Source organism: Vulpes vulpes, chromosome 11 (genome assembly GCF_048418805.1).
Source record: "Vulpes vulpes isolate BD-2025 chromosome 11, VulVul3, whole genome shotgun sequence".
Taxonomy (NCBI): domain Eukaryota; kingdom Metazoa; phylum Chordata; class Mammalia; order Carnivora; family Canidae; genus Vulpes; species Vulpes vulpes.
Window position 1 is genome coordinate 28,755,927 of NC_132790.1, and position 21,201 is coordinate 28,777,127.

Consider the following 21,201-nt stretch of genomic DNA (forward strand, 5'->3'; position numbering starts at 1 on the left):
TAGTTCCCTCAGCTAATTTTCTCTATAGCTAACAGAATCAAAATGCTCAGATTTCCAAAGTTAATTTCACCAGGTAGCACTCAATTGCAAAGAAATCTTCTCATGCTCCCAAATCCTCAATAAAGTGTCTATTTGTAAAATTGGGCATGATTATTTTACAACTTCAACAGATTGATTGTAAATAAAAGAGACTCAAGAGGATTCTGCAGGACTCCCTGCTCCCTATGTTCTGAGAAATCATCCCTTAAAGATATATAAGAATTTTCCTGATATATACCATGCCTGGAACACGGAATACAATCTGAACCTGTGTATTAAATTAACTCCTTAGGGGCGCCTAGATAGCACAGTTGGTTGAACGTCTGACTCTTGGTTTCAGCTCAGGTGGTGATCTCAAGGTCATGCGATCCAGCCCCATGTCAGACTCAAAGCTCAGCATAGAGACTGCTTGGGTTTTCCTCTCCCTCTGCCCCCCCCACTCATGCTTGCTCTCTCTCTCTCTCTCTCTCTCAAAAATATATAAATAAATCTTTTTAAAATTTTTTTTAATAAAGTTAACTCCTTAATAAATGATGTGTATAGCCTGGGCCTCAAAGTTTCTCTACAACTATGGTAGCCAGCCTCCAAGACAGTATCCAATGGTCTCTGCCTCCTGGTATTTGCACATTTGTGTATCCTTTCCCACCTAGTAGAAGGGTTGGTCTGTGTGACCAAAAGAATACAGAAGTGATGGTATGATATTTCTTAAATTAGATTATAAAAAACTACAGCTTCTGTTTTGGTTGCTCTTTTCTCTCAGATCATTCATTGTGGGGAAGCCAGCTGCCATGTCATAAACTGCCCTATGGAGAGGCCAGGTGGCAAGCAACTGAAGTTGTCAGCCTGTCAACAGCCAGCAAAAAACTGAAGCTGGCCAGTAACCAGATGAGTGAGTATGGAATGGAATCTACCAGGCCCAGTTGAACCTCTAGAGGACTGTAACCTGGGCAATAGCTTGCCTGTAACCTCAGTGGAAACACTGAGCCAGAACCACCCAGCTTGGCCACTCTAAAATTCCTCACCCTCAGAAACTGTGAGATAATAAATGTTTATTTTTTTAAGCTGCTAGATTTTACAGGCACTTTATTTAAGCAACAGTACATAATTAATAAAACCATGAAACGAAGGCTTTTGGGTTTACATCCAAAAGCCCATTATGAAACTAAAAGTCCAGCTGAAACAAAACCGGAGGCATGTAGCTTAGAGCTTCCTCTTAAACAGTAACTGTCTCCATTGCTTACTCATAAGGCAACCAACTGAAAGTCACTTCATCTCTCTTAGCTGTGGTTTCCTTGTTGAATATATAGGGATATTTCCCCTGCAGATTATGGTGATGATTAAATAAGAATAGCTCCTAAAAGCATCTTTAAAACAGTATAAAACTATACAAATTCAAGTTGTTATAATAAAGACTTTTCCCCCCACCCCCAAGCACACTCCCAATAGCCACCAAAAGGAAGAGGGCTCTGTTCAGTGAAGTCAAATGGAATGGCTTTTTTTTTTTTTTTTTTTTTTGCCATTTTACCCAACTGTATTTTTTATTTATTTATTTATTTATTTATTTATTTATTTATGTATGTATGTATGTATGTATGTATGTATGTATGTATGTATTATAGTCACAGAGAGAGAGAGAGGCAGAGACACAGGCAGAGGGAGAAGCAGGCTCCATGCACTGGGAGCCCGATGTGGGATCCGATTCCGGGTCTCCAGGATCGCGCCCTGGGCCAAAGGCAGGCGCCAAACCGCTGCACCACCCAGGGATCCCCTACCCAACTGTATTAAAGGTAGTTCCCTCTATCACTGTCCCTCATAATAGCAAAAAGCAACAATTACCAGTGCTTCCTTGATATTACATACCAAGCATGGTACTAAGTGCTTTCACATTTTCTCATTTAATACTCCATTTAACATACAAGAAATGGAAACTGAGCAAGGTTAAAGTGATTTGGTTAGTAGTGGAATCTGAATTGAACTTCACATCCATGCAATTCCAAAGACCATGTTCTTTCCCCTTAACCAATATGCTGCTTTACTATACCTAGGAGCCTAAAAGTATCCAATACAGAAGGCATTCAGATACAATTTAAAAGAACTGAAAAAATGAAAGAGAAAGGAAGATCATCTTTCAAGTTAATGGGGAAATAAAGTCTCAGGAGATATGCATTTTGGTCCTGTCTATGACACCAAGCAGTTGTAATACCTTGGGCAAGTTATCTATCAGTGAAATTTTTTAAAACCCTCATATTTACACAGTACTTTAGACTCTACAAAGCATTCTGAAGTATCTGCAAATATTTGATTGTCACAACAAACCTAAAAGGTACTTTTCAATTCTCTCCATTCTATAAATGAGAAAACAGAGACTCAAAAAGAATTCCAGTGACTTGCCCATAGTCATTAAGCAGCTGGTAAATGCCAGAGATAATACACCTAGATTTCTCTATTCTCAGAGGTACTGGAGACACAAAAGTTTTAGAGAATGTCCACAGGTCACAGCAAGGATAAGAATCCAGTTTCCTTCTTACACCCCTAACCCAGGGCTACAACCAGATATACAAACCTGGAGAGCTTTTTTAAAACACTGATGCCTGAACCCCATACTTACCTTTACCCCCCAGAAATTTAATTTATTTGGTCCTGAGTAGAATCTAAGTATCAACATATTTTTAAGCTTTCTAAGAGTGGCTGAGCTTGAGAACTACTGCCCTAACCCAAAGAATCACAGATTAAGAAATGCCGTAATTCACCCTCATTTTTTAATGTCAAATTCCTTGAGTAAACTTATTTTTTTTTGCAAACTCATCACACTTAAAAGGGAAAAGATCTTCTATTATTACAAATGACCATGTAAGTTAAAATAGCTTAATTTTTGTTACCTAAGAATAAATTTTTACACAATATGCAATCAACATCTTAATGGTCAAGACTGGATATATGCCATAAATCAACAAAATTGCTTATAGGAAAAAACAAAAGTTGCTCACAGTAGTATATTGTGAACAAAAATAACTAAGAAGAAAATTGAAGTAATCTTTTTTCTCTAAATATCCCTGCTTGGGGATCTCACAACTCCTTAGTTCTACTAAGATGAATTTACCTGCAGTGTCCTCTTCGGAGGGTTTGGATATTGTACAGACTTGTCTTACAATATTCTCCACTTATGTTAATTCAACTCTTAACCTGACCAAGTTCTTTCCCTAACCCTCAAGCCTATAGTTATGGGTTTGAACTGTACATCCCAAAATAAGATATATCAAAAGTCCTAAATCCTAGTATCTCAGAATGTGATTTTATTTAAAACTAGTCTTTAGGCTAATCAAGTTAAAATGAGGTTATTAGGGTGGGCCTTAATGCAATATGACTTGGATCCTTATAAGAAGAAGAAATTTGGACATAAAATCCCAAATTTCCAAATTCCAACTAGGCTGTTCTGTCCTGTGCTTAGTAAAAAGTTCAGACAGACATACACACACACACACACACACACACACACGACTGTGAAAAGACACAAGAAGAAGATGCCCATCTACAAGCCAAGGAACACCCGAAGCTACCAGAAGCTAGGAGAAGGGCCTTCCCTCATACTTTCAAAGAGAGGATGGCCCTGCTGACACCTTGATTTTGGACTTGTGACTTCCAGAACTGTGAAACCATAATTTTCTGTTGTTCTAAACCAACTAGTTTATGGTACCTTGTTACAGGAGGTCTAGGAAACTAATCATCCCCCTTTCTATAAACCCTTAAACTTTGCATCCAGTTTATTTGGTGGAACTGTTCAATTTTTTAGCATATACATCCTATAGTCCTAAGGAAATCAAAGCCTCTCTGGAGCAGAAATACCATTTTATACTTCTTTGTCATCTATCACTCTTTGGGAGAAATTGATCTCAGAAAAAATATTCAGGAAACATTTGCTCACCTGATCACTTTCTGGAAAATGTTTGACAATCACTACTGTTGTTTTAGAATTTAATAACCTGAAAATCACTCTTCCTACTTCCATAATTCTATTACATTGGAATAAGCTATTCTTAAATCAACATTTTTCTTCATGAGTTTTTGGTATATAATACCATTTACTCTTTAGTCCTCGTAAGTGCAAAATTCACAATATCACAGAATCTTACAGTGTTTGGGACTGGGAGATAGTTAACAGACCATCTAGTACAACCCTAAAGTGGTATCTTCCTCAATGCATACATACCATTTCTCTTTTATTTTTTAATTTTTTTAAGATTTTATTTTTCAGTAATCTCTTTAGCCAATGTGGGGTTCGAACCCACAATCCCAAGATCAAGAGTCACATGCTCCACCAACTGAACCAGCCAGGAGTCCCTCTCTCTCTCTTTTATGATAAATGCCACATTCTCCCTTGTTCATTGTATTAGTTACTGGCTTACAGGGTAGGCTCCTTCTCACCATTCCACCTCCCAATGGGCTATACACACATTGGGGGTTGAGATTCTCTCATTCATCCCCAGTGCCCATCACAGTTCATAACATTCTCAATCAATAGTTCCTAAAGTATTGTTTTCTCTTTCTTTTTCTTTTTTAAAGATTTTATTTATTTATTCATGAGAGACACAGAGAGAGAGAGGCCGAACACAGGTAGAGGGAGAAGCAGGCTCCCCGCAGGGAACCCAATACAGGATTCCATCCCATGACCCCAGGATCACCTGAGCCAAAGGCAGATGTCAAACACTGAGCCACCCAGGTGCCCTTTGTTTTCTCTTTCTTTGCCAGCAGTCTATGAGCTTCTCCAAGAGAGTAACTGGATCTTACTCTTGTATATCTAGAAGCTAAGCACAGCAAGTAGCATAAAATAAATACAATAATATTTCTTCTTTATGTAATTAAAATGTTTTATTCACTATTTCTGTGCTAGCCTGTGAACTAAGAAGTTTAGTTGCCCAACAATCAACACGCAAAAAGTAGCAAATCAAAATAGAGCCAACTTTTAATCCAAAAAGAAAAATACACTGGCAAGATGTATTGAGAGACTTAAATGTCAAGGTATCTTAAATAGATTAACCTGGGATGACAGAAAGTAGAGATTCCAAACAGTTCGCTCTCAAATTCGCTCAGGTAGCTCTCAGAAAGGCAGACATAATTTTCTATTGATATACATCCATTAACAATACCCAAACCTCAAACAGACTAAGAACAGCCTGGCCAGGTGTCTTATTCCAGGTCTCCACTGGTATAAAGTCTAAGCTAGCATCAGAAAAATACTAATTCATGGGATCCCTGGGTGGCGCAGCGGTTTGGCGCCTGCCTTTGGCCCAGGGCGCGATCCTGGAGACCCGGGATCGAATCCCACATCAGGCTCCCGGTGCATGGAGCCTGCTTCTCCCTCCGCCTGTGTCTCTGCCTCTCTCTCTCTCTCTGTGACTATCATAAATAAATAAAAAATTAAAAAAAAAAAAAAAGAAAAATACTAATTCAGACTTCAAAAAAAAAAATTCTCAGTTCTAATAGGCTCTAATGATTTCCTAAATGAGCCCTCTAGGTTGTGCTGAAGCCCAGAGAAAAGGCAGAGCAACCCTAAAAGACCCTCAACACGTTTTCAAACTGATGAAGTTCAGTGGAAGCTCATTCTTCCACTCTCTAGTGTTACCTCACCTCTGGAGGCTTCATTGCCTCTTCTCCCCACTTCCCACTCCTTGCTTAGATTAATACTTTGTACATCCCTCTATTATACATTCATCACTTAATGTCCTAATAATCTTAGTGTCTTAAAAAAAAATAAAAAAAAAAAATAATAATAATCTTAGTGTCTTTCTCTCCTGCTAGAACAGACACAATAATCAAGCTGCAAAAAGCAAAAAGCTACTCGTTCCCATGCTAACGCCTCAGATACCCTGGCTTGTCTTAATCCCAAGAGAAAAAGGAAAAAAGAGTGAAATGTTTTTAAATAGCTGCCTAATTACCATGTACTATCTAAGAGCCATGGATTTGTATACTGTGATTCCTCTTTTTAAAAGTATCATGATCTGGTCAGTATGGTAGGCAGATATATACAGACTTCAGAATACCCAGTCCCATTTGTCTGAATCCTAGGCCTTAATCATACTGAACAAAGGGCTAGACATTAATATTAAAGGACTAGTGCTCTTCGGGAATTAGGAAAATGTTGGACTCAGAAATAGTAAGGAATTTAGAGGTCACCAAGGTCAAGTTCCTCATTTTACAGAGGGAAACTGAGGCCCAAAAAGGGGAAAGGATTTGGTCAAAGTCCCTTAGTCTGCTAAAAGCAAACACATGTATTGATTACTAGTTTAGTGCAATTTCTGATGTATCTTTTCTCTTCTAAGAAAAAATTCCAGGGGCACCTGAATGGCTCAGTTAAGTGTCTGATTTTGGCTCAGGTCATGATCTTGGGGTCCTGGTATGGAGCCCTGAGTCAGGCTCCCTGCTCAGCAGAGTCAGCTTGCTCTTCTCCCTCTGCCCCTCCTCCCATTCATGCTTTCATGCATGTGCTCTCTCTCCCAAATAATCAAATCTTAAAAATATATAAAAATTAACAATTAAAAAATTCCAGGGGCACTTGGGTGGTGCAGTCAGTCAAGCATCAGACTCTTGGTTTCAGCTCAGGTCATGATCTTCAGGTCACAAGCTCAAGCCCACCACAGGCTCTGCATTCAGTAGGGAGTCTGCTTGGGATTCTCTTCCCTCTCTCTCTGCAACTTCCTCTTATGCTCTCTTTCTCTCCGTCTCGCTCTCAAAATAAATAAATAAATCTTTTTTTAAAATTCCAATTTCAAAAGTGAGGATCAGGGAAGTAATATGTCCAAGGTCATATACCTAGTGGATGATGAAGTCAAAATCTGAACCTAGGACATCTCCTGAGAAGGTCCAGACTCTCTCACTTACTTTCATGGTGAAGTTTTTGGAACTCCAGATATAAATGCAACTTCATCTTCCTTACCTTTAACTTCTTTTGAAGTTTGCTTCCAGTTAAATTTGGCAAATTAAATACACATTTACCCTATGTTCCTACCTAAAAATCATACTAAAATGATAGCAAAGCTATAAAACTCAACAAGGAAGAGAATGAGTATGAGACATCAGAAGATGACAGATTTCAACAAATTCTTAGACTATACATAGTGAATGGAGGATCTGTGGCCTAAAACAAGAAAGGCAAAAGAAGTTGTAATTTACAGCACAGCATGGTCCCTGAGCAACAGAGATGTGTGGTACCTGGACAGCAGGATCACATCCCCTGGAAAGAATCACTGGATTAAAACCCTAAAGGAACAGGCCTAGGAAGTATAAACTATTCGCCCCAAGTCACATAAAGCTAACAAGAGCCTGAACCATAGTCATCTTATTTTTGTTACCTTTCTGTAACACATTTGCTATTAGTCAAATTAAGAAAATGTAGAATGACTCAATAGCCCATGTCACAAAACAAGGACTACCATTTCCCAAGGTCTACCATTTGGCTTCCTTTACCAAGTCCTTTGTGTTTAGGTTCTCTCTGGTAAGAGCTTAGGGTATACAAACAGTTAGAATAAGAACCTCATATTCCAATTCATATTCTAATTGTCTGATTCTGTAGCTCTGAAAAAGTAGGTTAACAGTGCCTGACAAAAATATGACAAAGCTTGGAAGTGAAAGATTTCAGAAACACTGTTTCAGGTCAAAGCTGAGCTCATCCACATTTCCCATGGTAGTGTGAGAGCAGCAGCTTTACATCCCTTTTTAGAACAGAACATGCCCTAAGGTAGGTGTTGTTACATCTGCTAACCAGCTAAAACAAATTCATTTGTAAGTGCTAAATTATAGGACTGCCTACAGTAGCCTGATGATTCCTTCATTCAGCAAATATTTACCGATTAAGGCATTAACAAATCCAGGACCATTTCTTAATACACAGCAATTATGCAAGTGCCACTGCTATCTGCACCTTACTCTCATTTAAACTCTTATCCATCACTGCATTAAACACATCTATATACTCAATTTGTGTTTTTATGATATGCACAAAAAGAATACTGAATTAGAATCAAAAGAATAGTTCTAAACATAGCTCAAGCTTTGAAGTCAGCAAATAGGTTTGAAACCCAGTCCTTTGAGTTACCAGCTATAAGATCATAATAGATCACTAATCTCTGGACCTCAATTACTTCATCTGTAAAATGGGCCTAATACATACATGAGAGACCTGTTGCAAGGATTAAGTGAGAGTATATGGCAACTTGCACAGCGGTAAGGCACTCTATAAATGTTGACTACCTCATCTATGACAGGTACTTCCAACATTGGGAGGACTGACTGAGAAGTGTTTAGGGAGAGGAAGGATAGATGAACAAGTATAATTACAATACAGTACAAACAAGTACAATACAATAAATGCTGCCATAGCTAGTGGAACAAAGCATTACATAAACACTGAGAAAAAGGATATTCTGTCTGGAACAGGAGGAAAGGAAGGTATCAGAGACAGATATTTTAACAGAGTCTTGAAGGTTGTTGAGCAGAAAAGTACAGCAAGCAAAGAACATACTACACAAAAGAAACTATGAGAAACAAGTCAGGGAGGCATGAAAGAGGTATATATGGCTTATCCAAGCAACAGTAAAAAAATAAAAAAAAAACTTGAGAGAAGTGAAGGAGTTACACAGGACAACAAAATATGACATTTTTTCTGTGGAGAGAAAAGTGGTATGAGAGGCAAGGAGAGGTAGTCATCTTAGAAACTTACTAAAAAAAAAAAAAAGAAACTTACTAAGAAAATATTTAGTAAAAAAGAAAAGAAATAAAATCACCCTGTGATTACAAAGGATTGTAATACGGAGAAGAGCTTGAATTTATTTTGTATGACCCAAGGGTCAGACTTAGGAAGATAGATGGAAATTAAAAAGTGACATAAAAATGGCCTGAGTTAACCATCACATACAGAGTGGAGTATTTAGAATTTAAAAGAAGGGGCGCCTGGATGGCTCAGTGATTGAGCATTACCTTTTGGCTCAGGTCATGATTCTGGAGCCCTGGGATCGAATCCTGCATTGGGCTCCCCACAGGGAGCCTGCTTCTCCCTCTACCTATGTTTCTGCCTCTCTCTCTTTCTCTCTCTGTCCCTCATGAATAAATAAATTAAAAATATTTTTTAAAAAAAGAATTTAAGTAAATGTCCCTTCTTTAAATGGTGAAATTAGCCCAAGGACCTCAAAGAAGAAACTCTTATCTACTGACTAAGGAGCCCAGGCTTTCTCTTCCTCTTTGGGAACAGAACTTGACTTGGTGGGCTTTTGATGCAACCAGGTTTGAGGAAGGTGCTTCAGCCACTTCCTGAGGCTTTACACAATTCAATTCAACCTCAAAAGGGAACGCTAGCTCACACTAAAACAGCCTAAAAAAGAAAACTAAACTAAAGCAGGCAACTGACTGTAGAGGAAAGTAGGCAGTGGGCTTAAAGAGAGAGGGCCCATAGGGCTTCAGAATAACACAGGCATCAATTATGTATTACTTCATTAATAGAGGAGTGCACTGGCTGTGATGAGCACTGGGTGATGTATGGAAATGTTGAATCACTATAGTGCACACTTGAAACTAATATTATACAGTATGTTAACCAGCTGGACTTTAAGTAAAAACTTCAAAAAATGTAAAAAAAATTACTCTATTTGTTTCTGTGCTGAAAATAGGAAACACAGATTTGAATCAGACAAGACCTCCACCTTCAAGGAGTCCCCATTCTATTAAGGTAGACAGACACGGCAATCAGTGATTATCTTTGAGTCATAAAGACCTGGGTTCAAATCCTGAGTCTACCTTTTACTAGCTAAGGCAAGTCGTTTCCTTCATCTAAACTCTATATTCCTTATCTGTAAAATTGAGGGCAATATTATCAGCCTAACTCAAAGGGTTACTAAGCATTTGGTGAGATCACGTATTCAAAGCACCCAGAAGAATGTCTGATTTATAGTATACATGATTAGTATGTATTTACTGAATTAATGGTTTATACGAGAATATCCTTTTGGGGAGGAAGAAGGAGTGAACCTATTAGCTTTCCCATAATCCTGGAACTTCTGAGGAAATGCTGTTTGCCTGATCATACAGACTTCCCGTTCTCTAACTTTCGTGCATTAGAACCACCAACTCCATTCCAGAATTAAAAACCAGAAAGAGGAACCTAGCCAAACAATAATTAGGAATGAAGAAAATAGTTGTCTGGCCTGACCAAGGTGGTAAAGGAAAGTTGGTAGTAGATAAAAGCTTAAAAAACTCAAGACCTTAAATTCCACAAATTCATCAGGTTAAGATTATAAAAGCTTGATTAAATCCAAATACCTCAGCAAAGTGGAGCTTGGATGAGAAATTTGGGGCCACCAGTTATTTATGAACCCCTATGGGCCACAGTATTTCTCCATTTCAGGTAGTTATTCTTTCAATAAAAATTATTACATATCTACCCGCCATTTGCTTCAACGTGGATGGAACTGGAGGGTATTATGCTGAGTGAAATAAGTCAATCAGAAGAGGACAAACATTATATGGTCTCATTCATTTGGGGAATATAAAAAATAGTGAAAGGGAATAAAGGGGAAAGGAGGAAAAAATGAGTGGGAAATATCAGAAAGGGAGACAGAACATGAAAGACTCCTAACTCTGGGAAACGAACTAGGGGTGGTGGAAAGGGAGGTGGGTGGGGGGCAGGGGTGACTGGGTGACGGGCACTGAGGTGGGCACTTGGATGAGCACTGGGTATTATTCTATAGGTTGGCAAATTGAACACCAATAAAAAATAAATTTATATTAAAAAATTATTACATATCTACTGTAGGTCAGGCATTCTCCCTTCTGAGTTTCCCAGTCACCAAATTTCCTCCACCTCTTCTTCAATCAATTTACTGCATTCAGTGTCTGCCATTTCTACAAGCCCTTCTCTGGAAGAAGAAAAAGCCTAACCATGGGCCACTATAGTTTAGAACAGAAACCTGACTAACCACAAAGCCCATACCTTACCCCACCTACAGCCTCTGAATCAAACTTTACAAGATAGCTTTAAAGCCACAGAAGAACGAGTTCTGCTATATCTATTTTAAGTTTTTAGAAGAACAGTTCTGAGAAGACAGCACTAAATCTTCTGTGAAGATCTCACATGTACTAGGCACCATTTTTTTTTTTTAACTAGACACCATTTTGAATGCTTTACATACACTAATGTCCTTAAAACAGCTCTGCAGGGGAATTACTACTGTCCCAATTTTACAAAGAAAAAACTGTGTTCATAGAAACAAAGTGACTTGCCCCAAAATCACACAGTTAATAGGTGACAAAGCTGAAATCCACAGGCGAATTGCCATGTTCACTTTAGTCTTCCTTTTTTCCACTGCATCTCACATTTTATCCTAATAATTACCCTGCAAGACAGGTAAAAGAAGTATCAGTATTATCTCATTTTACAAACGAGGAAACTCATACTTGAGGAAGTGATACTGCTTTCTCAGGAACAAATCAGTAAGTGGCAGAGCCATGGTTCATACCCAGATCTTTTGCCCTCAGGTCTATGTGCCTTCCACTACCCAACATTTCCTCCTACAGTGTGTCCTGCAAAGGGGTATAGTGGAAATGAACTTAACAGGGAGTCCAAAGTGCTGAGATATGGTCCCGACTCTGTAACTAACTTACTGTATAATATTGAGTGGTTGCTTTCCTTTCTAGCTCCAGCTCTATACATAGCACCCGCTGGGATGTTGACATCCAAGAAGAACCCTACTGTCATTTATGAACTCCTTTTCAAGGAGGGAGTGATGGTGGTCATAAAGGACATCTACATGCCTAAACACTCTGAGCTGGCAGACAAGAATGTACCCAATCTTCACATCATCAAGTCTATGCAGTATCTCAAATCACAAGTCTACATTAAGGAATAGATTGCCTGGAGACATTTCTACTTGAAACTTACCAAGAGGGTATCCAGTATCTTTGTGATTACTTCCACCTGCCCCCTGAGATTGTGCCTGCCACTCTGCACCACAGCAGTCCTAACACTGGCAGGCCACAGCCCAAAGGTCTGGAGGGAGAGTGACCAGCAAGCTTCCCCAGAGGGGAAGTTGACAGAGAGAGACACCTACAGACAAAGTGCTGTGCCCCCTAGTGCTGACAAGAAAGCTGAGGTTGGGGCTGGGTCAGCAAAGTTTAGAGATAGATTTGCCATGGACATGGTCAGCCACCTCAGTAAAGTTAGAGAAGGTTGTTTTGTGTTGAATACACCTGTAGCCAGAAAATATATATATATATATTTTAAACATTGGGTGAATTACTTTCTTCTCTTGGCCTCTCACTCATAAAATAAAGGTGTTGAGTTGAATAATCCTTAGGTTGCCCTTCAGCTGGCAATCTAGGTTTTAATTAGTACCAACAAGTCTAAGAGACATTTTTCTGATTTCCTTGCCACCCCACAGTAACTTTCTTTCTTTTTTTTTTTTTAATTTTTATTTATTTATGATAGTCACAGAGAGAGAGAGAGAGAGGCAGAGACACAGGCAGAGGGAGAAGCAGGCTCCATGCACTGGGAGCCCGACGTGGGATTCGATCCCGGGTCTCCAGGACCGCGCCCTGGGCCAAAGGCAGGCGCTAAACCGCTGCGCCACCCAGGGATCCCCCACAGTAACTTTCTAAGAGAAACAAACATTAACTGTTATTTGTAGTATAGATAAGGTGAGAAGTGCTCAGGAGCAAAGTAAAAATTGTTCATTTCATTTCATTATTTCCTTCCTCAAATACCCTAGATGTAAACACAGAAAAGACCACAAGCCACCTAATAATGCAATGTTGGCATACCCAATAACTACCACCATCTAAGAGCGTGCCAAGTATGTCTAGAAGTGAAGAGTATGTCCATGGTGGGCCCTTCTTTCCACTACTGAATCCACAACACTTCTACTCACTAGGTAATCTTTTTTCCTAGGTTGGGATGTCAGCTCTGCTTCACTTTCAGACCAGGCTTCTGACTTTTTTTTTTTTTTTTAAAGATTTTATTTATTTATTCATGAGACACACAGAAAGAAAGAAAGGGGGGGCGGGGCAGAGACACAGGCAGAGGGAGAAGCAGGCTCCATGCAGGGAGCCTGACATGGGGCTTGATCCCAGGTCTCCAGGATCACACCCTGGGCTGAAGGCGATGCTAAACCACTGAGCCACCGGGCTGCCCCAGGCTTTTGACTTTAAATCCCATTAGATGTAAACAATTCACAGGAGACTTTTGATTTATAGCGAAAAAAAATGAAATTTAACCCCAGATTCAAGTTCTTTCATGCCAGGAAATAGGAAAAGAGTAAGAAGCAGGATATAGGACTGGACAAATTACTTCCCTGCCTGTCTTAGTTTCTTATATAAAGTAAAAGAGAGGGTCCAAACCATTCCTGATCACCTGTCCCACTATAACACTATAATCTAATAGAAATTTATAAAAATTCTCTATCTAGAAAATGTGAAATGTGTAAAAAACAGAAAGGAGGAGGAAGAGGCCACAGTGTTACAAATTAAAATGACCTCACAGAAGAAAATAAAAAGCAATCTGCCAAAGCAGAACGTAAAATATATATGGTCACATCACCCTGAGGACACATTAGTTATAAGAGCAAAAAGAAACCTCTATATCCCTGCGACAGCCGAAGTAAATAATTCAAATAATGCCCCAAGAAAAGACTGCAGAGGCAAAAACCATTGCTCATGAAATTAAATCAGAGCTTATCTAAATATGATTATAGACCTGAGACCTGAAACAATTACTAAGAACTAGGGAATTGCCTTAGGAAGAAAGACAGTCCTAAGGAAGCACACTTACCCTTGTCCTCAGAATAAAGTTCATATTACTTTGGCCAAGCATTTTCAGTAAACTTTTACTTATTAATACACTAAATAATGAACTTCCACATATATTCGTTCATTTAACTCTTCCAACACCTTAGAGGTTCTAGCTCCTATTTTACAAAAGAGGAGTCTGAAGCTCCAAGAAGTAAAGAGACCAGGATAAGAAGCCAACCTCTGACACCAAGTACAATGTACTCTCTATCTCACCCCTACTATAATCTAGCTCTTTCACTTGCACAGGGCCTTCACACATGCATTACCTAGTCTTATTCTCACAACAACCTTGTGAGGTAGACATTCAAGATTCCTCATTAACTGACCCCTACCTTTACAGTTTGAAATGAATGCTTTTGGCTGCCTACCCAGCATTCATTCTCTTCTTCCCTCTTCCTAATAGAGCCCTAATTTTTATCCAGTATTCATCTCTCAGCAGCTTATATTACTAAGGCATTTCTCAAATTTTAGCATGTTGTCAGAGTCATAATTACCTGGAGTGCTTGTAAAAAACAAGATTCCTGGGCCCCACGCCCAGAGTTTTTGATTCAGTGGGTCTCGTACATGCCCTGAGAATCTGCATTTTCTTTTTTTTTTTTTTCTTTTTCTTTTTCTTTTTTTAGAATCTGCATTTTCAACAAGTTCCCTTGTGGCCACACTTTGGAAACCACTGTTCTAACTAAGATAATGCTGACCCCAAACCTAGCTCCAGAGGTAAGTCTTGATTCCACATTCAAACCATAATATTTAAACCATTCTCCCTGAAAGTCATTAGTTCAAGAACTCAGGCTTAACCAATTAACTTCTGGTATGTCTCTGAAAACTCTCGTAGTTAAGGGATGGATAAATTGATCCAAATTTATCCCAAAAGGGATGGCCTAAATTGATCCAAATGAACTAAAGACTTTTTTTTCCCATTTTGAGAGATGAAGTCAGTGTCCATCTCTCTCTCTCTGCCTCTCTCCCTATCTCTTTCCCTCCTTCCCTCCCCCTTCCTGTCTCCATCTATGTATCTTTCTCATCCATTGGTTAATAAAAAAAACTTATCTCCTCAACTGTTCCTATCAGCCAATTTACCACCATGATGAAAGCCAGCTTGGGGAATATATATATGCACACACACGCATTTCTCAGATTCCATCTAAGTGTGATTTAGGTTTTGCTAATCAGATGCTCTCACACTAGATACTAACTTGGAATGAAAGTAGATGAGTGGAGAGATTGGGCACAGGACATGCCTCTTGTTGGAGCAAACTGCAGAGGCAGCACAGTTCTAGATCTAGTAGTTGTGGCAACAGTTTCTTGATTCTGCAGTTTCAGGACTATGGCAAAGAGATTTTGTTCCTGGAAGCTCAGCCTGGGTCCTTTTCTTCTACTCTCCCAAAGGCTCTTTAATCTCTCTGGCACCCTCTAATAAAGCATTTTTCCTTGAACCTGCTAGAGTGGATTCTATTACTTGCCGCTGTTAATAAGAAACCTGACCAATAAACTGCCCTACACTAAAGATAATATTTATTATTTACTATCATGTTCTTATAACAGCTGACCTTGTCTTTGCAGCAACTCTTTCCGCAGTCTGGAATTCAGCCCTCATCTATTTGCAAAAGCTATTCATTTCTTCCATGAAGAGATTTACATACAAAGGAGTTAATCCCAGAAAAAAGGAAGTAAAAAGATTTGACAGAGGAGACTGAGCCCTAAAGAAAGCAGCAAGACATCTGACAGAGAAGGAACAAGGAGGAAGGAGAGGGGTATTTCATGTGTAAAGAACAACATTTACAAAGGCATTAAAGTGTCTCTTGCCACTAAGGACTGACCCTATGAATGCACAACTTCTTAGAGATGCGATTGACGCAAGCCACAGCATATACTGCTGTTTGCTCGATAAATTAGTACTGAATACAAGTGATTTTTAGAGTCAACTGTCAGGAATTACTAAACCTTAATAACCATGTATTTAAAAAAATACGCTCTGCTAGGAGCCACAAGGAAATTCCATAGTGAGATCACAGTCTCCTACCCACAAAGATTTACAATGTAGACAGAAACAAAGATAACTGAAAAGATAAAGGATACAATACAAATATTATAAAGACAAGTGCAAATTCACATAAACAACTGTAAAGATAAAGGCTTCAAGTCACTGGAGTATCTAAAAGTGTTTTGCAGAGCAGATTTTCCCTAAGAGCATTAATTCACTAAATATTTACTAAGCAGCTAAATGCACTAAAAATTACTCTAGCTACTGAGAATACAGGGAAGCAAGCAAAATCCTGGCTTCACAAGGTTCAGATTCTAACTGAAGAAGAAATAGGAACAAAGGTTTCAAAGACAGAGCTGTAAATTAAAGGACTGGTCATTAGGTTCATTTTGGCTTCCTTATGCTGTATTAATAATGATAGTCAACACTTGCTGAACACTTGTTATGTGCCAGAATCTACTAAGTGCTTTACAATTACTGCTTCATGTAATCCTAGTAACAAAACTACGAAGTAGGTACTATTATTAGTACCATTTTAAGGATAAGAAAACTAAAACTACAGACATTAAGCAACTCTCCCCAGATCAGTCATGAGTAGCAGAGCCACAAGATTCAAAGTTAGGTCAGTGGCAGGGGTTTAAATGCTGCATAATATGAAAAGAGGTCAAAATCATATTTACATACCATAGATCTGTTAAAATGGGAGACAAGGAGTTAATCTGGCATGAGCTTTACCATCTCTGGGTGGTTGTTTTTTTTTCCTTATCCTATAAAATTAGAGATTAGATTCCCTAAACTATGATCTCTTCCAGCTGTTTCCATGGTTACAAAAACAATGTGAAAAGGTATTCAGGTGCCTAGTCCCATTGTTGTTAAGAAATAGGTACTTTGAAGATTGACCCTATCCAGTTATTCATCAGCTGAGCCCAAGTGCTTCCACCCTTTCATTAAGGGTCACATTAGCATTATATTAATTGGTATAAACAGCTGTAGCACCTCCAGCACAGAGGAGACTGGAGGCCCAGAGAACAAAGGAAGAGGCAGGAAAGCAGTGATTGGCTGACCTGGATCCGTCTAGGGCATGGCATTTGGTCCCTCTGCATTTCTAAGTTCTCATGAATGTGGATGCCTAGGCAGTAGCCCAAAGCCTTCCTCATTTCCATCTCAATCTCCAGGAAGAATTACAATGAGAACAAGAGCTATTGAGGCAGAGAACAGACTGTGAATATTAAAGTATATACCAGACAGGAGCCTGTAAAAGAAAGAGAGGTTTTTCTTTTGGACCTAACAAAGTGTAACAGTCAAACCCTATTTACTCACCTGCCATATACACTCTGTACCAAATAGTACCTTTTCAAGGAGTTTTTCCAAACCCTTCAATTATTATTTACTTCTTCCTATCCCTATGCATTTATTAGGTATCTGCTAAGTACCAAACTCTGAGCTAGGCACCATAGGAATATAATGAATAAAGCACAATCACCAACTTTGGTGAACTAAATCTAATGGAGAAACTAGTACATACATTCTTATTACCTGAGTTTAATATCAAAAAAGGCTATTTAAAAAAAAATTTTTTTAAATGCCATTTAAGTTAACTGATGAGAGACCAAAATTTCCTAGTAAATTTTTTTTTAAAAAATCGATCAGGCCTTAAATTTATCAAGATAAACGTAAAATAAATTTTGCAAATTCTAATATTTAACAAAAATTTAAGTTGTAATTGCCTATAAACCAAAGAACATCTGTCACTTCACATTTGGCTTTCAAAACACATTGATAAGACGATCAATTTTGTAAAAATATTCAAGAGCTTCACCAATCTTTCCCAAGAGTCTCTCTTAATCCTGTTACTCAAATCATCGTTCTCTGAATCTCCTATTGTGTCATTACTCGTGTTAATTTCTCCTTTAATTTTAAACTAACTCTACCATTTAATCCTCATTTGTCAATGATTTTTTGTGTGTATGATTCAAGCAACTCTCCAATATTGCATTATTTCAAATTCATAAAAGTCTTTGTTTCATGGAATTGTCATTTTTTTGCTCAGTTTTCATTTTAGAATCTATTTGCGTTGTATTGTTAGATTATCCTACCATTAAAAAACACTTACTGAGAAAGAGAGTGAAGAGGACAGAGTCCAGTGGTGAGCAGGGAGGGATGCTTGAGTGGGGATTAATTTTATAAGTGATCAGTTCCTACAGATAATAAATGAACTTCTATTTATAGTGCAAAGGACGGAGAGAGAGAGTGCTATGGACATTCAAAAAAAGCTTAATAAATACCTGAGTGAGTAAATAAGTAAATTATTTTATTCAATCATTCAACAAGGATTTATTGACAGCCTACTATAGGCCACACACTGTTCTAGATGCTGAGTATATAGTAAGGAATGAAAAAAAGTACCACCTTGTCTTAGGCCATCCATGCTGCTATAACAGAATGCCATAGACTGGGTGGCTTACAAAAAACAGAAATTTGCTTCTCACAGTTCTGGAGGCTGGGAAGTTCAAGATCAAAGCACCAGAAGATTCAGTGTCTGGGGCAGCCCCGGTAGCACAGCGGTTTAGCGCCGCCTGCAGCCCAGGGTGTGATCCTGGAGACCCAGGATCGAGTCCCGCATCGGGCTTCTGGCATGGAGCCTGCTTCTCCCTCTGCCTGTGTCTCTGCCTCTCTCTTCGCTCTCTCTGAATGAATAAATAAATAAATCCTTAAAAAAAAAAAAAAAAGATTCAGTGTCTGGTGACAACTCTCTTCCTGGCTCATATATGCTGTCTTCTCACTATGTCCTTGCATAGCAGAAGGGGCAAAGGAACTCCCTGGGGTCTCTTTTATGAGGACACTAATCTCATGCATGAGGGTTCCATCATCATGACCTAATCACCTCCTAGAGGCCCTACATCCCCAGTCATCACATTGGGCACTGAGATTTAACATACAAACTTTGGAAAGACATAAACATTCAGTGTGTAGCATGCCCTCAAGGAATTTGTAATCATGAGTGGATAGATAAGGACTGGAAGTCTATATGGAAGACATGGCATCCAAGTTGGATCTTAAAGAATGAAGAGTTTTAATAGAAGAGAGGGAAAAGGAACCTAGGCTGAAGGAAGAAAATGATAAGACATATAAAAGTGAATGGAACTGAAAGTCTTTTTAGAGAGATGAAGTAGGGTCAGGAGAAATAAGGCTGAAGAAGTAAATGAGGTCAAATTATAAAGTTCCCTGAAAAATAACTTAGTTTACACATTATCTTATAAGCAGCGGGGACACAGTGATTGCTTTTGGGTAAGACAGTTAACAGCATTAGAAACATTATTCCAGGGGATCCCTGGATGGCTCAGTGGTTTGGCGCCTGCCTTTGGCCCAGGGCGCGATCCTGGGGTCACAGGATCGAGTCCCACGTCGGGCTCCCGGCATGGAGCCTGCTTCTCCCTCCTCCTGTGTCTCTGCCTCTCTCTATATATACATAGATATATATCTATATCTATCATGAATAAATAAATAAATCTTTAAAAAAAAAAAAAAAAAAAGAAACATTATTCCAGGCAGAATAATGAATGAATAAGAGGGCAGGAAGACTGGTGGCCAGGACACTAGTAATGAGGCAGTTAAAAGCCCAGAGAAAAGATGATTATGGTCTAAACCAAGCAGAGGAGATAGAAAAATAAAAACAAATTTGAAATAACTTCAGAGATAAAATTGCCAAGGCTTAGTAATCCTTGATAGCGTAAGTTCATTCATTCAGCAAATATTTACAACACTTACTTTGTTCCATACGCTGTACTACATGATGAAGCACAGTGGTGACAAAAGAGATATGATCTTTGATTCTATAGAGCTGGAAGTCTAGACATATAACAAACAGGTAAGTACGGAACTACATATCATTCATTATAAACTCTATTATGGAAAATAACGAAGTCCTGTGAGACGATAATTGGGTAGGGGGATATCTTCTTTAGATTAGACAGGTTCGAGACCACATTTGTTTTCTAAAAGAAGAAAAAGAGGAGAGAGAGAAACCAGACTTGTGAAAAAACCAGAACTGGGGAATAACATACCAAGGGAAAACAGGTGTGAAGACCGTAAGGCATGAAAGATTTTCTCAAACTTTGTAGAACAAGATAAAAAAATCCCCATCACTCTGAAGCATAGCCAGTGCAGTGGGCAGTGGCACAAGATGAAGTTAGAGAAACAAAAACAAGGATGATCCTTAGAAACAAGGATGGTCTCTTAGAAAGTTATAAATCACATTTAAGATTTTATATTTTCTCCTAAATAAAACAAAAAGCCTTTACCAGTTTTAAGCAAAGAGCTCAGTTAAAAAGATTACTGTGGTGGTCTAAGGTAGAGATAGTGGTAGCATGGATTAGAGAGGTAACAACAGACATGGAGAGAGATAGATGGATTCAAGGAATACATAGGAAATAAAATTGATAAGATTGGGGGTGGAGTACATATGAAGCATAGAAGAACAGGAGGTGTCAGGGGTGAATCTTAAATTTGTGATTTGAGCAACTGCAGAAACAAAGATGCCACTAGGACAAGGATAACTGAGGGAAGACCACGTTTCTGGGAAAAAATCAAGAATGCAGTTTTAGAGCATATTAAGTAGGAAATGTAAAATTTCAAAGTGGAAATATCAAGTGGGGTAAGTGGATATATGGTCTAGAGTTAAAGAGAGAGGTTTAGGGTAGAGATATCTGGAAAAATACGGGAGTTGCCAGCATTTATATGGTATTCAAAGGCAGGACAATGAATGAGACCAAGTATAATGAGAGTCTGGTATAAGAAGACAGGATCTCACCCTTGAGGAATTCCAACATTAAAAATAAAATAAATAAAATCAAGATGGAAAAAGACAACAAAATAAACTAAGGAATGATCAGAGACAAGAGGCAAATGAAGAAAGTGATATCACAGAAGGCAAAAGAATATTTTAGAGAGACAATAACCAAAAAAGGCAAACAGAGAGTTCCATTAAGATGAAAAGGAAAAGGAAATCCTATGGCTGCTAATATCACAAAAAGAAATACACCCAGGCATTAAGAGCCCCTTGATGAAAGAACACACTGATACCTAGAAAGTGGTCATGGAAAACAAACAAAAGAAAACCTGAATCTGAATTAGCCTCTAGATACTACATACATGTAATATACAGAACCGGGACTGAGGAACCTGTTAAACTATAAAAGGAAGATGCAATATCCAAACAGTGGGAAACTCTACAGAAAAAACAATGCGGTTTCTTCAACAAATAAACTGAAAGGGGGGGGGAGAAAGAGATTGAGCTGGACTTTAGAGTAAAAGAAACAGAAAAGACCTATCAAACAATCTCTCTATGTAGCCCT

General features: G+C 38.6%; 1 protein-coding gene and 1 pseudogene across 4 annotated transcripts in view; one reads left to right on the plus strand and one right to left on the minus strand.

Moving 5' to 3' along the window:
- Window positions 1–21,201, minus strand: part of PAK1 (p21 (RAC1) activated kinase 1) — a 144,709-nt gene that overhangs the window by 109,467 nt on the left and 14,041 nt on the right. The window contains exon 2 of one of the 4 annotated variants that reach the window (XM_072725982.1): window positions 11,305–11,417. The exons of the other annotated variants lie outside the window; for them this stretch is intronic. The gene's annotated coding sequence lies outside the window, so the exon portion shown is untranslated. The remainder of the gene's footprint in view (window positions 1–11,304; window positions 11,418–21,201) is intronic. 4 annotated transcript variants of the gene reach the window in all.
- LOC112913019 (small ribosomal subunit protein eS10-like) lies at window positions 11,748–12,238 on the plus strand (annotated as a pseudogene).